We start from the raw sequence: 15,822 nt of genomic DNA, 5'->3' as shown, positions 1-15,822 counted from the left end.
TGAAGCAGCAACGGGGTTAACACAACAACCCGCAGCATTTTAGATGTTGTTAGCAGCAGTCACTGTCAAATAGCTTTGTGTGAATGCAAGTGTCTTGAAAATGAGGGACTGATAGTCCTGGCTAGAACAAAGCTTGCTCCTCACAGCTCTGCCTGTGCCCTTTGTTCCAGCCCTGGGATCGCTCTATGTCCAGCTCTGCTACTGCCCCTCAGTCCTGACCCACAACCTGCCCCACTACCACCACCAAGGCTGATCCAGCCCCGGGATCTCCACATGCAGCTCTGCCAGTGTACCTCAGTCCAGCCCTGGACTTCTCTCCCAGACTGAGAAGCACGTTGAACTAAGTGGCATTTTGGTGATTTGAACCACTGTCCACTAACGACTCAGAGGAGAAACCTTGGTGCTATTTTTGTTTGTGCCCTGAGACAGAAGATACATGTACAACTGCTGAGCTAAAAGGCTAGTCAGAACAACACTGCGTTCTTCGAGCATCTTCCAGCTGAGTCCTAAAGGCCCCCTCTGACAGGGACGATGGAAGTCTCCTCCTTCCGCTGAGATGGAGGTGCAGTGAGACATGCTTGCAGCAATGCTGTTGAGCCACTCAATGCCTCAGTGCTGTCCTAAGGGTCCAGAAAAGTGAGGGGTCTCCAAGAATGAAGCCAGGAGATCACTTGTTTTGTTTGTGGCGCATGGCTCCCAAATAAAAGCCCATTGTTTAAGAAGGTCTGTGGCTCTGTATGTTATGACAGCAGGGAAGCAGCATTGTGTCCACTTTTCAGATGGGGAAACTGAGGCCCAGAGTAGTGAAGTGATTTGCCTAAGGTCACAGAGTGAGTCTGTGACAGAGCCAGGAACAGATCCCAGGTCTTTTAATCCTCCATCCTGATGTTTAACTATAAGACTTTCCTTCTCCAGGACTAACCCACAGGGACTAACCCACCATCTGGTGAACAAAGCCTTCTTTCCCTTGGTTACTTAGGAGCCATAGAGAATGGAAAGACAATGTTTTCCATGTGTAGCTCCCTGGTGATATCTATACTTAGATTGGATTTGATGGGTTACTGCAATCAACAAACGGCCGAACTTCTTGTTTCCTCCTCCACAGATAGGATCAGAGGTTGCGACAAACATTGTGTTTGTATCAGTTCCCACTGCAATCTCTTCTGGAAGCCATCATGTAACCATCAGCCATAATTAACTAGCTGTCGGCATGGCCAAACCACAATAAATCTTAGCAACTGACAATGAACCTTTATTCTCTAGCCCCAGAGAGGCTCTTTCACTCTCTTACAGTAGCAATGGAAAGGGTTTAATACAGATCAGTCATGCAAGGCCAGGTTGGCTTCATGTTCCCCTTGCTGCTCCCCATCACTGTTTGTGTTCAAAGACTGATTAACTAAATCAAACAGTGAGAGGGAAACTGCAAACAGCGCCAAGGACAACCCCCCCCCCCCCAAAAAAGTTTAAAATCAAGGTTTTTAACCTAATATTTGCAAATAAAGGAGCAGAACCAGAGAAGCTGGCTGCAAACCCCATCCTGCCCTTTCCCCCACTCCTGCAGAATTTTCCAATCTCTTCTTCTGGATCCCAAGCCAATGGGCTTTTTGCCTGAGAGAGGCATGAGTAACCAGCTGCCTTTAGTCCCTCCCCTTTGTAACTGAGAACGCCTTCAATTATTAAAGCTGAAAGAATGTTTAACTAAACATTGAATTCAGCCTTCAACTAAAAAACAACAAGGAGTCCAGTGGCACCATAAAGACCAACAGATTCATTTGAGCGTAAGCTTTTGTGGGTAAAAAACCCACTTCTTCAGATCTATGCATCTGAAGTGGGTTTTTTACTCACAAAAGCTTATGCCCAAATGAATCTGTTGGTCTTTACGGTGCCACTGAACTCCTCGTTGTTTTTGTGGATACAGACTAACATGGCTACCCCTCTGATACATGGTAGCCTTCACCTAGGATGCGATTTGCTAGTGCAAGATCTTCCACTCTCCTTCTCAAGTGTGGAGCTGTGTGAGAGAGGGAATGAGCTTCCCACACCTGGGTGCATGTCACTGGCCAATAAAGCTGCGCATATACATTTGTGTTGCCAAGAGTGGGCCAGAAGAACAGCATGTGTGAGAGTGACTGTAAGCAGATATGTTGCATTGACACAATGCTGAGGTCTATGACAACAGCCACAAACAACTGGGGGCTTCTCTCCTAAGCACTATTTTAACAACTGCCTGATTGTTATGGTGGGCAACTGCCTGACTACTCCAAGATGAGCTCTGTCCTGACACATGGACCAATCCAGACTCGATGGAGGCCTAGGAGATAGGCTGGAGCCTGTACTTCCATGTGTCATTTAGAACTGGCCTTGTTTGGAGTCTGTTATACTTAAGGAATCCAGAGATGTTCTACAAAGACTAGAGCTCAATGCCTGTAATGAAATGGAGCCACCACTGTCGCACAATAATAGCTGGCACAGAGCTGTGGAACGGTTATATTAGAGGGGAAATATGGGTGGGCCACCTCAGTAAGTGCTTGGGGTTTTAACTTCCACATGGACACCCACTGGCAAACAGCTTGGGTCAGCATCTGACCCAAAGGGTAGCATCCCCAAGGGTGGCCTAAACAGGCATGAACCTGGAATAGGAATGGAACCTAGGAATGGCCATACTGTGTCAGACCAATGGTCCATCTAGCCTGGTGTCCTGTCTTTCAACAGTGGCCAATGGCAGGTGCTCCAGAAGGAGTGAATAGGAGCATGGCAATCATTGAGTGATCCATCCCCAGTCATTCAGTCCCAGCTTCTGGCAGTCAGAGGCTAGGGGCACACCTAGAGGATGGGGTTGCATCCCTAACCATGTTGGCTAATTGCCATTGCTGGAACTGTCCTCCATGAACTTATCTAGTTCTTTTTTGAACATCCCCTGGCAATGAGTTCTACAGGTTGACTGTGCTTTGTGTGAATTACTTGCTTATGTTAGTTTTAACCCTACTGCCTATTAATTTCATTGGCTGACCCCTGGTTCTTGTGTTCTGTGAAGGGGAAAATAACTCTACATTATTCATTTTCTCTACAACAGTCGCAATTTTATAGATCTTCATCATATCCCTTCTTAGTCGTCTTTTTTCCCCCCAAGCTGAATAGTTCCAGTCTTTTAAATCTCTCCTCATATGGAAGCAATTCTATACCCCTGGTCATTTTTGTTGCCCTTGTCTGTACCTTTTCCAATTCCAATATAACTTTTTTGAGATGGGGCGACCACATTTGCACAAAGTATTCAAAATGTGGACCTACAGTGGATTTATATTGTAGAATTATGATATTTTCTGTTTTATTATCTATCCCTTTCCTAATGGTTCCTAACATTCTGTTCGCTTTTTAGACTGCTGCTGCACATTAAGTGATTGTGGATAATTCTCTGAAAAAATGTCTCCAAAATCTCTTTCGTGAATGATAACAGCTAATTTAGACCCCATTATTTTATATATATAGTTGGGATTATGTTTTTCAATGTGCATTATTTTGCATTTATCAACATTGAATTTCATCTGCCATTTTCATGCTCAGCCACCCAGTTCTGTGAGATCCCTTTGTAACTCTTTGTAGTCTGCTTTGGACTTAAATATCTTGAGTCAATATAATCTGCAAACTTTGCCATCTCATTGTTTACCCCCTTTTCCAGATCATTTATGAATCAGTTGACCAGAACTGTCCCAGTCCAGATCTTTGTGGGACCTACTATTTACCTCTCTCCACTTTGAAAACTGGCCCTTTATTACTACCCTTTGTTTCCTCGCTTTTAATCAGTTACTGATCCAGGGAGCATCTTCCCTCTTATCCCATGACTGCTTACTTTGCCTAGAGTAGGGGTGGGGAATGCTAGCTGGCATATCAAACTGAACAAAAGCAGCGTCACTTGCCCCATAACCTCAGCCGAGCAGAACACAACGCCATCCACAGCCTCAGAAACAACTCTGACATTATAATCAAAAAGGCTGACAAAGGAGGTGCTGTCGTGATCATGAATAGGTTGGAATATGAACAAGAGGCTGCTAGGCAGCTCTCCAACACCACTTTCTACAAGCTAGTACCCTCTGATCCCACTGAGAGTTACCAAAAGAAACTACACCATTTGCTCAAGAAACTCCCTGAAAAAGCACAAGAACAAATCCGCACAGACACACCCCTGGAACCCCGACCTGGGATATTCTATCTGCTACCCAAGATCCATAAACCTGGAAATCCTGGATGCCCCATCATCTCAGGCATTGGCACCCTGACAGCAGGATTGTCTGGCTATGTAGACTCCCTCCTCAGGCCCTACGCTACCAGCACTCCCAGCTATCTTTGAGACACCACTGACTTCCTGAGGAAACTACAATCCATCGGTGATCTTCCTGATAACACCATCCTGGCCACTATGGATGTAGAAGCCCTCTACACCAACATTCCACACAAAGATGGACTACAAGCTGTCAGGAACAGTATCCCCGATAATGTCACGGCAAACCTGGTGGCTGAACTTTGTGACTTTGTCCTCACCCATAACTATTTCACATTTGGGGACAATGTATACCTTCAAATCAGCAGCACTGCTATGGGTACCCGCATGGCCCCACAGTATGCCAACATTTTTATGGCTGACTTAGAAAAACGCTTCCTCAGCTCTCGTCCCCTAATGCCCCTACTCTACTTGTGCTATATTGATGACATCTTCATCATCTGGACCCATGGAAAAGAAGCCCTTGAGGAATTCCACCAGGATTTCAACAATTTCCATCCCACCATCAACCTCAGCCTGCACCAGTCCACACAAGAGATCCACTTCCTGGACACTACGGTGCTAATAAACCATGGTCACATAAACACTACCCTATACCGGAAACCTTCTGACCGCTATTCCTACCTACATGCCTCCAGCTTTCACCCTGACCACACCACATGATCCATCGTCTACAGCCAAGCTCTGCGATACAACCGCATTTGCTCCAACCCCTCAGACAGAGACAAACACCTACAAGATCTCTATCAAGCATTCTTACAACTATAATACCCACCTGCTGAAGTGAAGAAACAAATTGACAGAGCCAGAAGAGTACCCAGAAGTCACATACTACAGGACAGGCCCAACAAAGAAATAACAGAACGCCACTAGCCATCACCTTCAGCCCCCAACTAAAACCTCTCCAACGCATCATCAAGGATCTACAACCTATCCTGAAGGATGACCCACCACTCTCACAGATCTTGGGAGACAGGCCAGTCCTTGCTTACAGACAGCCCCCCAACCTGAAGCAAATACTCACCAGCAACCACACACCACACAACAGAACCACTAACCCAGGAACAAAGCCCATTGCAACAAAGCCCATTGCCAACTCTGTCCACATATCTATTCAGGGGACACCATCATAGGGCCTAATCACATCAGCCACACTATCAGAGGCTCATTCACCTGCACATCTACCAATGTGATATATGCCATCATGTGCCAGCAATGCCCCTCTGCCATGCACATTGGCCAAACTGGACAGTCTCTACGTAAAAGAATAAATGGACACAAATCAGATGTCAAGAATTATAACATTCAAAAACCAGTCAGAGAACACTTCAATCTCTCTAGTCACTCGATTACAGACCTAAAAGTTGCAATATTACAACAAAAAGACTTCAAAAACAGACTCCAACGAGAAACTGCTGAATTGGAATTAATTTGTGAACTGGATACAATTAACTTAGGCTTGAATAGAGACTGGGAGTGGGTGGGTCATTACACAAAGTAAAACAATTTCCCCATGTTTATTTCCCCCCACCTCCCACCGTTCCTCAGACGTTCTTGTTAACTCCTGGAAATGGTCCACCTTGATTATCACTACAAAAGGTTTTCTCCCCACCCCACCCCACACTCTCCTGCTGGTAGCTCATCTTAAGTGATCACTCTCCTTACAGTGTGTATGATCACACCCATTTTTTCATGTTCTGTGTGTATATAAATCTCCTCACTGTATTTTCTACTGAATGCATCCGATGAAGTGAGCTGTAGCTCACGAAAGCTTATGCTCAAATAAATTGGTTAGTCTCTAAGGTACCACAAGTCCTCCTTTTCTTTTTTAGTAGTGGTTTGTTTATATAATCAGCTGATCTGAGAGGACACATTCATCATGGTCTAATCTTGTGCCATCAGAACCAATATATTTTTATTAATATTTATGAACATTTTAAACTCTTTAATATGACAAAATCTATATCAGTTAACAAACAAAGTATGTCTTTTACCAAATTACATCTCTTATTTTCTTAAATTTGCAGCTCTAAGCTGAGAGAGTGTGTCACATAAAAACAAGTTTTGAAACTTATCAAATGCCAAAAAATTAACTAGTGTCTAAATTTGAGGCCCGCCTTGGAGCTTGAGGCTCAGGCCAAATGGCCCTTCTGGGCCCCCCACAATTGGCCCTGTCCACGAGAGGGGTGGAGCCTATGTCATTGTTTGTGTAGATGCTGCTGTTACTTACATCAGCTGTTTCCTGCCATCAGCTATTGGCTGTCATTCTTGTCAGTTTCATAGCTCCTTGCCAGAGGCATCATTTTGGAGGGTAAGGGGGGCTCCTGCCCCTCCCTGAGTTTCATAAAGGAGGTGTGCTCCCAGGCCGAGCTCTTAACTGCAGCACAGTGGAATGGGAGTTCTGCAGTGGAGAGGTGCCCCTGGGGCAGGGAGCCAGTATTTTGTTTACAAACGGAGGCAGGGTGATTAAGGTACGGAATTAGGTCGAATTTATAGAAGTCATTTTTTTAGAAATCGGTTTTATATATTCGAGTGTGTGTGTCCCCACAGAAAATACTCTAAGTGCATTAAGTGCATTAACTCGGCGGAGTGCTTCCACGGTACCAAGGCAAACGTCGACTTCCGGAGTGTTGCACTGTGGGTAGCTATCCCACAGTTCCCGCAGTCTCCGCTGCCCATTGGAATTCTAGGTTGAGATCCCAGTGCCTGATGGGGCTAAAACATTGTCGCGGGTGGTTCTGGGTACATATCGTCAGGCCCCCGTTCCCTCCCTCCCTCCATGAAAGCAAGGGCAGACAATCGTTTCGCGTCTTTTTTCCTGAGTTACCTGTGCAGACGCCATACCACGGCAAGCATGGAGCCCGCTCAGGTAACCGTCACCCTATGTCTCCTGGGTGCTGGCAGACGCGGTACTGCATTGCTACACAGCAGCAGCAACCCATTGCCTTGTTGCAGCAGACGGTGCAGTACGACTGGTAGCTGTCATCATCATGTCCGAGGTGCTCCTGGCCATGTCGGCCAGGAGCACCTGGGCAGACATGGGCGCAGGGACTAAATTTGGAGTGACTTGAGCAGGTCATTCTCTTTAGTCCTGCAGTCAGTCCTATTGAACCGTCTTATGGTGAGCAGGCAGGCGATACGGATTGCTAGCAGTCGTACTGTACCATCTTCTGCCAGGCAGGCAAGAGATGTGGATGGCTAGCAGTTGTATTGCACCATCTTCTGCTGAGCAGCCATGAGATGTGGATGGCATGCAGTCCTTCTGCACTGTCTGCTGCCAGCCAAAGATGTAAAAGATAGATGGAGTGGGATCAAAACAAGAAATAGACCAGATTTGTTTTGTACTCATTTGCTTCCCCCCTCCGTCTAGGGGACTCAATCCTCTAGGTCACACTGCAGTCACTCACAGAGAAGGTGCAGCGAGGTAAATCTAGCCATGTATCAATCAGAGGCCAGACTAACCTCCTTGTTCCAATAAGAACAATAACTTAGGTGCAGCATTTCTTATTGGAACCCTCCGTGAAGTCCTGCCTGAAATACTCCTTGATGTAAAGCCACCCCCTTTCTTGATTTTAGCTCCCTGAAGCCAACCCTGTAAGCCGTGTCGTCAGTCGCCCCTCCCTCCATCAGAGCAACGGCAGACAATCGTTCCGTGCCTTTTTTCTGTGCGGACACCATATCAAGGCAAGCATGGAGGCCGCTCAGCTCACTTTGGCAATTAGGAGCACATTAAACACCACACGCATTATCCAGCAGTATATGCAGCACCAGAACCTGGCAAAGCGATACCGGGCGAGGAGGCGACGTCAGCGCGGTCACGTGAGTGATCAGGACATGGACACAGATTTCTCTGAAAGCATGGGCCCTGACAATGCATACATCATGGTGCTAATGGGGCAGGTTCATGCTGTGGAACGCCGATTCTGGGCTCGGGAAACAAGCACAGACTGATGGGACCGCATAGTATTGCAGGTCTGGGACGATTCCCAGTGGCTGTGAAACTTTTGCATGCATAAAGGCACTTTCATGGAACTTTGTGACTTGCTTTCCCCTGCCCTGAAGCGCATGAATACCAAGATGAGAGCAGCCCTCACAGTTGAGAAGTGAGTGACGATAGTCCTGTAGAAGCTTGCAACCCCAGACAGCTACCGGTCAGTTGGGAATCAATTTGGAGTGGGCAAATCTACTGTGGGGGCTGCTGTGATGCAAGTAGCCCACGCAATCAAAGATCTGCTGATATCAAGGGTAGTGACCCTGGGAAATGTGCAGGTCATAGTGGATGGCTTTGCTGCAATGGGATTCCCTAACTGTGGTGGGGCCATAGACGGAACCCATATCCCTATCTTGGCACCAGAGCACCAAGCCGCCGAGTACATAAACCGCAAGGGGTACTTTTCGATAGTGCTGCAAGCTCTGGTGGATCACAAGGGACGTTTCACCAACATCAACGTGGGATGGCCGGGAAAGGTACATGACGCTCGCATCTTCAGGAACTCTGGTCTGTTTCAAAAGCTGCAGGAAGGGACTTTATTCCCAGACCAGAAAATAATTGTTGGGGACGTTGAAATGCCTATATGTATCCTTGGGGACCCAGCCTACCCCTTAATGCCATGGCTCATGAAGCCGTACACAGGCAGCCTGGACAGTAGTCAGGAGCTGTTCAACTACAGGCTGAGCAAGTGCAGAATGGTGGTAGAATGTGCATTTGGACGTTTAAAGGCGCGCTGGCGCAGTTTACTGACTCGCTTAGACCTCAGCGAAACGAATATTCCCATGGTTATTACTGCTTGCTGTGTGCTCCACAATATCTGTGAGAGTAAGGGGGAGACGTTTATGGCGGGGTGGGAGGTTGAGGCAAATCGCCTGGCTGCTGGTTACGCGCAGCCAGACACCAGGGCGGTTAGAAGAGCACAGGAGGGCGCGGCACGCATCAGAGAAGCTTTGAAAACCAGTTTCATGACTGGCCAGGCTACAGTGTGAAAGTTCTGTTTGTTTCTCCTTGATGAAACCCCCCGCCCCTTGGTTCACTCTACTTCCCTGCAAGCTAACCACCCTCCCCTCCTCCCTTCAATCACCACTTGCAGAGGCAATAAAGTCATTGTTGCTTCACATTCATGCATTCTTTATTCATTCATCACACAAATAGGGGGACGACTACCAAGGTAGCCCAGGAGGGGTGGTGGAGGAGGGAAGGAAAATGCCACACAGCACTTTAAAAGATTACAACTTTAAAATTTATTGAATGCCAGCCTTCTTTTTTTGGGCAATCCTCTGTGGCGGAGTGGCTGGTTGGCCGGTGCCCCCCCCCCATTGCGTTCTTGGGCGTCTGGGTGAGGAGGCTATGGAACTAGGGGAGGAGGGCGGTTGGTTACACAGGGGCTGTAGCGGCAGTCTGTGCTCCTGCTGCCTTTCCTGCAGCTCAACCATACACTGGAGCATATTGGTTTGATCCTCCAGCAGCCTCAGCATTGAATCCTGCCTCCTCTCATCACGCTGCCGCCACATTTGAGCTTCAGCCCTGTCTTCAGCCCGCCACTTACTCTCTTCAGCCCACCACATCTCCTCCCGGTCATTTTGTGCTTTCCTGCACTCTGACATTGTCTGCCTCCATGCATTCGTCTGGGCTCTGTCAGTGTGGGAGGACAGCATGAGCTCAGAGAATATTTCATCATGAGTGCGTTTTTTTTCTTTCTAAGCTTCACTAGCCTCTGGGAAGGAGAAGATCCTGTGATCATTGAAACACATGCAGCTGGTGGAGAAAAAAAAAGGGACAGCGGTATTTAAAAAGACACATTTTATAAAACAGTGGCTACATTCTTTCAGGGTAAACCTTGCTGTTAACATTGCATACATAGCACATGTGTGCTTTCATTACAAGGTCGTATTTTGCCTCCCCCACTGCGTGGCTAGCCCCTCAACCCTCCCCCATCCCTGTGGCTAACAGCGGGGAACATTTCTGTTCAGCCACAGGCAAACAGCTCAGCAGGAACGGGCTCCTCTGAATGTCCCCTGAAGAAAAGGACCCTATTTCAACCAGGAGACCATGAATGATATCTCACTCTCCTGAGGATAACTCAGAGAGATAAAGAACGGATGTTGTTTGAATGCCAGCAAACATACACTGCAATGCTTTGTTGTACAATGATTCCCGAGTACGTGTTACTGGCCTGGAGTGGTAAAGTGTCCTACCATGAAGGACGCAATAAGGCTGCCCCTCCTCCCCAGAAACCTTTTGCAAAGGCTTTGGGAGTACATCCAGAAGAGTTGCGAATGCCAGGGCAAATTAATCCTTTCACATGCTTGCTTTTAAACCATGTATAGTATTTTAAAAGGTACACTCACCGGAGGTCCCTTCTCCACCTGCCGGGTCCAGGAGGCAGCTTTGGGCGGGTTCGGGAGGTACTGGCTCCAGGTCCAGGGTGAGAAACAGTTCCTGACTGTCGGGAAAACCGGTTTCTCCGCTTGCTTGCTGTGAGCTATCTACAACCTCATCATCATCATCATCATCATCATCATCATCTTTGTCCCCAAAACCTGCTTCCGTGTTGCCTCCATCTCCATTAAAGGAGTCAAACAACACAGCTGGGGTAGTGGTGGCTGAACCCCCTAAAATGGCATGCAGCTCATCATAGAAGCGGCATGTTTGGGGCTCTGACCCGGAGCTGCCGTTCGCCCCTCTGGTTTTCTGGCAGGCTTGCCTCAGCTCCTTAAGCCCTGGTCTACACTAGGACTTTAGGTCGAATTTAGCAGTGTTAAATCGATTTAAACCTGCACCCGTCCACACAATGAAGCCCTTTATTTCGACTTAAAGGGCTCTTAAAATCGATTTCCTTACTCCACCCCTGACAAGTGGATTAGCGCTTAAATCGATGTTGCCGGCTCGAATTTGGGGTACCGTGGACGCAATTCGATGGTATTGGCCTCCAGGAGCTATCCCAGAGTGCTCCATTCTGACCACTCTGGACAGCACTCTCAACTCAGATGCACTGGCCAGGTAGACAGGAAAAGAACCGCGAACTTTTGAATCTCATTTCCTGTTTGGCTAGCGTGGCAAGCTGCAGGTGACCATGCAGAGCTCATCAGCACAGGTGACCATGATGGAGTCCCAGAATCGCAAAAGAGCTCCAGCATGGACCGAACGGGAGGTACGGGATCTGATCGCTGTTTGGGGAGAGGAATCCGTGCTATCAGAACTCCGTTCCAGTTTTCGAAATGCCAAAACCTTTGTCAAAATCTCCCAGGGCATGAAGGACAGAGGCCATAACAGGGACCCGAAGCAGTGCCGCGTGAAACTGAAGGAGCTGAGGCAAGCCTACCAGAAAACCAGAGAGGCGAACAGCCGCTCTGGGTCAGAGCCCCAAACATGCCGCTTCTATGATGAGCTGCATGCCATTTTAGGGGGTTCAGCCACCACTACCCCAGCCTTGTTGTTTGACTCCTTCAATGGAGATGGAGGCAATACGGAAGTAGGTTTTGGGGACGAAGAAGATGATGATGAGGAGGAGGTTGTAGATAGCTCACAGCAAGCAAGCGGAGAAACTGGTTATCCCGACAGCCAGGAACTGTTTCTCACCCTAGACCTGGAGCCAGTACCCCCCGAACCCACCCAAGGCTGCCTCCTGGACCCAGCAGGTGGAGAAGGGACCTCTGGTGAGTGTACCTTTTAAAATGCTATACATGGTTTAAAAGCAAGCACGTGAAAGGATTACTTTGCCCTGGCATTTGCGGTTCTCCTAGATGTAGTCCTAAAGCCTTTGCAAAAGGTTTCTGGGGAGGGCAGCCTTATTTCGTCCTTCATGGTAGGACACTTTACCACTCCAGGCCAGTAACACATACTCGGGAATCACTGTAGAACAAAGCATTGCAGTGTATGTTTGCTGGCATTCAACCAAAATCCGTTCTTTATCTCTCTGTGTTATCCTCAGGAGAGTGAGATATAATTCATGGTCACCTGGTTGAAATAGAGTGCTTTTCTTCAGGGGACACTCAGAGGAGCCCATTCCTGCTGGGCTGTTTGCCTGTGGCTAAACAGAAATGTTCCCCGCTGTTAGCCACGGGGAGGGGGGAAGGTTGAGGGGGTAGTCACGCGGTGGGAGGAGGCAAAATGCGACCTTGTAACGAAAGCACATGTGCTATGTATGTAATGTTAACAGCAAGATTTACCCTGAAAGAGTGTAGCGACTGTTTTATAAAATGTGTCTTTTTAAATACCGCTGTCCCTTTTTTTTTCTCCACCAGCTGCATGTGTTTCAATGATCACAGGATCTTCTCCTTCCCAGAGGCTAGTGAAGCTTAGAAAGAAAAAAAAACGCACTCGCGATGAAATGTTCTCCGAGCTCATGCTGTCCTCCCACACTGACAGAGCCCAGACGAATGCGTGGTGGCAAATAATGTCAGAGTGCAGGAAAGCACAAAATGACCGGGAGGAGAGGTGGAGGGCTGAAGAGAGTAAGTGGCGGGCTGAAGAGAGTAAGTGGCGGGCTGAAGACAGGGCTGAAGCTCAAATGTGGGGGCAGCGTGATGAGAGGAGGCAGGATTCAATGCTGAGGCTGCTGCAGGACCAAACCAGTATGCTCCAGTGTATGGTTGAGCTGCAGCAAAGGCAGCTGGAGCACAGACTGCCACTGCTGCCCCTCTGTAACCAACCGCCCTCCTCCCCAAGTTCCATAGCCTCCACACCCAGACGCCCAAGAACGCGGTGGGGGGGCCTCCGGCCAACCAGCCACTCCACCACAGAAGATTGCCCAAAAAAAGAAGGCTAGCATTCAATAAATTTTAAAGTTGTAAACTTTTAAAGTGCTGTGCTTAAAGTGCTGTGTGGCATTTTCCTTCCCTCCTCCACCACCCCTCCTGGGATACCTTGGTAGTCATCTCCCTATTTGTGTGATGAATGAATAACGAATGCATGACTGTGAAGCAGCAATGACTTTATTGCCTCTGCAAGCAATGATTAAAGGGAGGAGGGGAGGGTGGTTAGCTTACAGGGAAGTAGAGTGAACCAAGGGGCGGGGGGTTTCATCAAGGAGAAACAAACAGAACTTTCACACCGTAGCCTGGCCAGTCATGAAACTGGTTTTCAAAGCTTCTCTGATGCGTACCGCGCCCTCCTGTGCTCTTCTAACCGCCCTGGTGTCTGGCTGCGCGTAACCAGCAGCTAGGCGATTTGCCTCAACCTCCCACCCCGCCATAAACGTCTCCCCCTTACTCTCACAGATATTGTGGAGCACACAGCAAGCAGTAATAACAGTGGGAATATTGGTTTCGCTGAGGTCTAAGCGAGTCAGTAAACTGCGCCAGCGCGCCTTTAAACGTCCAAATGCACATTCTACCACCATTCTGCACTTGCTCAGCCTGTAGTTGAACAGCTCCTGACTACTGTCCAGGCTGCCTGTGTACGGCTTCATGAGCCATGGCATTAAGGGGTAGGCTGGGTCCCCAAGGATACATATAGGCATTTCAACATCCCCAACAGTTATTTTCTGGTCTGGGAATAAAGTCCCTTCCTGCAGCTTTTGAAACAGACCAGAGTTCCTGAAGATGCGAGCATCATGCACCTTTCCCGGCCATCCCACGTTGATGTTGGTGAAACGTCCCTTGTGATCCACCAGAGCTTGCAGCACTATCGAAAAGTACCCCTTGCGGTTTATGTACTCGGCGGCTTGGTGCTCCGGTGCCAAGATAGGGATATGGGTTCCGTCTACGGCCCCACCACAGTTAGGGAATCCCATTGCAGCAAAGCCATCCACTATGACCTGCACATTTCCCAGGGTCACTACCCTTGATATCAGCAGATCTTTGATTGCGTGGGCTACTTGCATCACAGCAGCCCCCACAGTAGATTTGCCCACTCCAAATTGATTCCCAACTGACCGGTAGCTGTCTGGCGTTGCAAGCTTCCACAGGGCTATCGCCACTCGCTTCTCAACTGTGAGGGCTGCTCTCATCTTGGTATTCATGTGCTTCAGGGCAGGGGAAAGCAAGTCACAAAGTTCCATGAAAGTGCCCCTACGCATGCGAAAGTTTCGCAGCCACTGGGAATCGTCCCAGACCTGCAACACTATGCGGGCCCACCAGTCTGTGCTTGTTTCCCGAGCCCAGAATCGGCGTTCCACAGCATGAACCTGCCCCATTAGCACCATGATGCATGCATTGTCAGGGCCCATGCTTTCAGAGAAATCTGTGTCCATGTCCTGATCACTCACGGGACCGCGCTGACGTCGCCTCCTCGCCCGGTATCGCTTTGCCAGGTTCTGGTGCTGCATATACTGCTGGATAATGTGTGTGGTGTTTAATGTGCTCCTAATTGCCAAAATGAGCTCAGCGGCCTCCATGCTTGCCTTGGTATGGCGTCCGCACAGAAAAAAGGCACGGAACGATTGTCTGCCGTTGCTCTGACGGAGGGAGGGGCGACTGACGACACGGCTTACAGGGTTGGCTTCAGGGAGCTAAAATCAACAAAGGGTGTGCCTGTACATCAAGGAGTATTTCAGGCAGGACTGCACGGAGGGTTCCAATAAGAAATGGTGCACCTAAGTTATCGTTGTTATTGGAACAAGGAGGTTAGCCTGGCCTCTGATTGATACATGGCTAGATTTACCTCGCTGCACCTTCTCTGTGAGTGACTGCAATGTGATCTAGACAGGGGAGGAGGCAAATGAGTACAAAACAAATCTGGTCTATTTCTTGTTCTGACCCACTCCATCTATCTTTTACATCTTTGGCTGGCAGCAGACGGTGCAGAAGGACTGCATGCCATCCACATCTCATGGCTGCTCGGCAGAAGATGGTACAGTACGACTGCTAGCAATCCTCATCTCTTGCCTGCCTGGCATAAGATGGTACAATACGACTGCTAGCAATCCTCATCTCTTGCCTGACTGACAGAAGATGGTACAGTACGACTGCTAGCAGTCCGTATCGCCTGCCCGCTCACCATAAGACGGTTCAATAGGACTGCAGGACTAAAGAGAATGACCTGGTCAAGTCACTCCAAATTTAGTCCCTGCGCCCATGTCTGCCCAGGCGCTCCCAGCCAACGTGGCCAGGAGCACCTCGGACACGACAAGGACGACTACCAATCGTATTGCACCGTCTGCTGCCAGAAGGCAATGGGTTGCTGCTACTGTGCAGCAAAGCCGTACCGCGTCTGCCAGCACCCAGGAGACATAGGGTGACGGTTACCTGAGCTGGCTCCATGCTTGCCGTGGTATGGCGTCTGCACAGGTAACTCATGAAAAAAGGCGCGAAATGATTGTCTGCCCTTGCTTTCACGGAGGGAGGGAGGGAACGGGGGCCTGACGACACGTACCCAGAACCACCCATGACAATGTTTTAGCCCCATCAGAGTGCTCCATTGTGAGTGCTCTGGACAGCACTCTCAGATGCCCGATCGTTTGCCATTGCTCTGACGCTGGGAGGGGCGCTTACAGGGTTCGCTTCAGGGAGCTAAAATCAACAAAGGGGGTGGCTTTACATCAAGGAGTATTTCAGGCAGGACTTCACGGAGGGTTCCAATAAGAAATGGTGCACCTAAGTTATTGTCCTTA

The sequence above is a fragment of the Lepidochelys kempii genome, chromosome 16, assembly GCF_965140265.1.
Source record: "Lepidochelys kempii isolate rLepKem1 chromosome 16, rLepKem1.hap2, whole genome shotgun sequence".
Lineage (NCBI taxonomy): Eukaryota > Metazoa > Chordata > Testudines > Cheloniidae > Lepidochelys > Lepidochelys kempii.
This window is presented reverse-complemented; position numbering follows the sequence as displayed.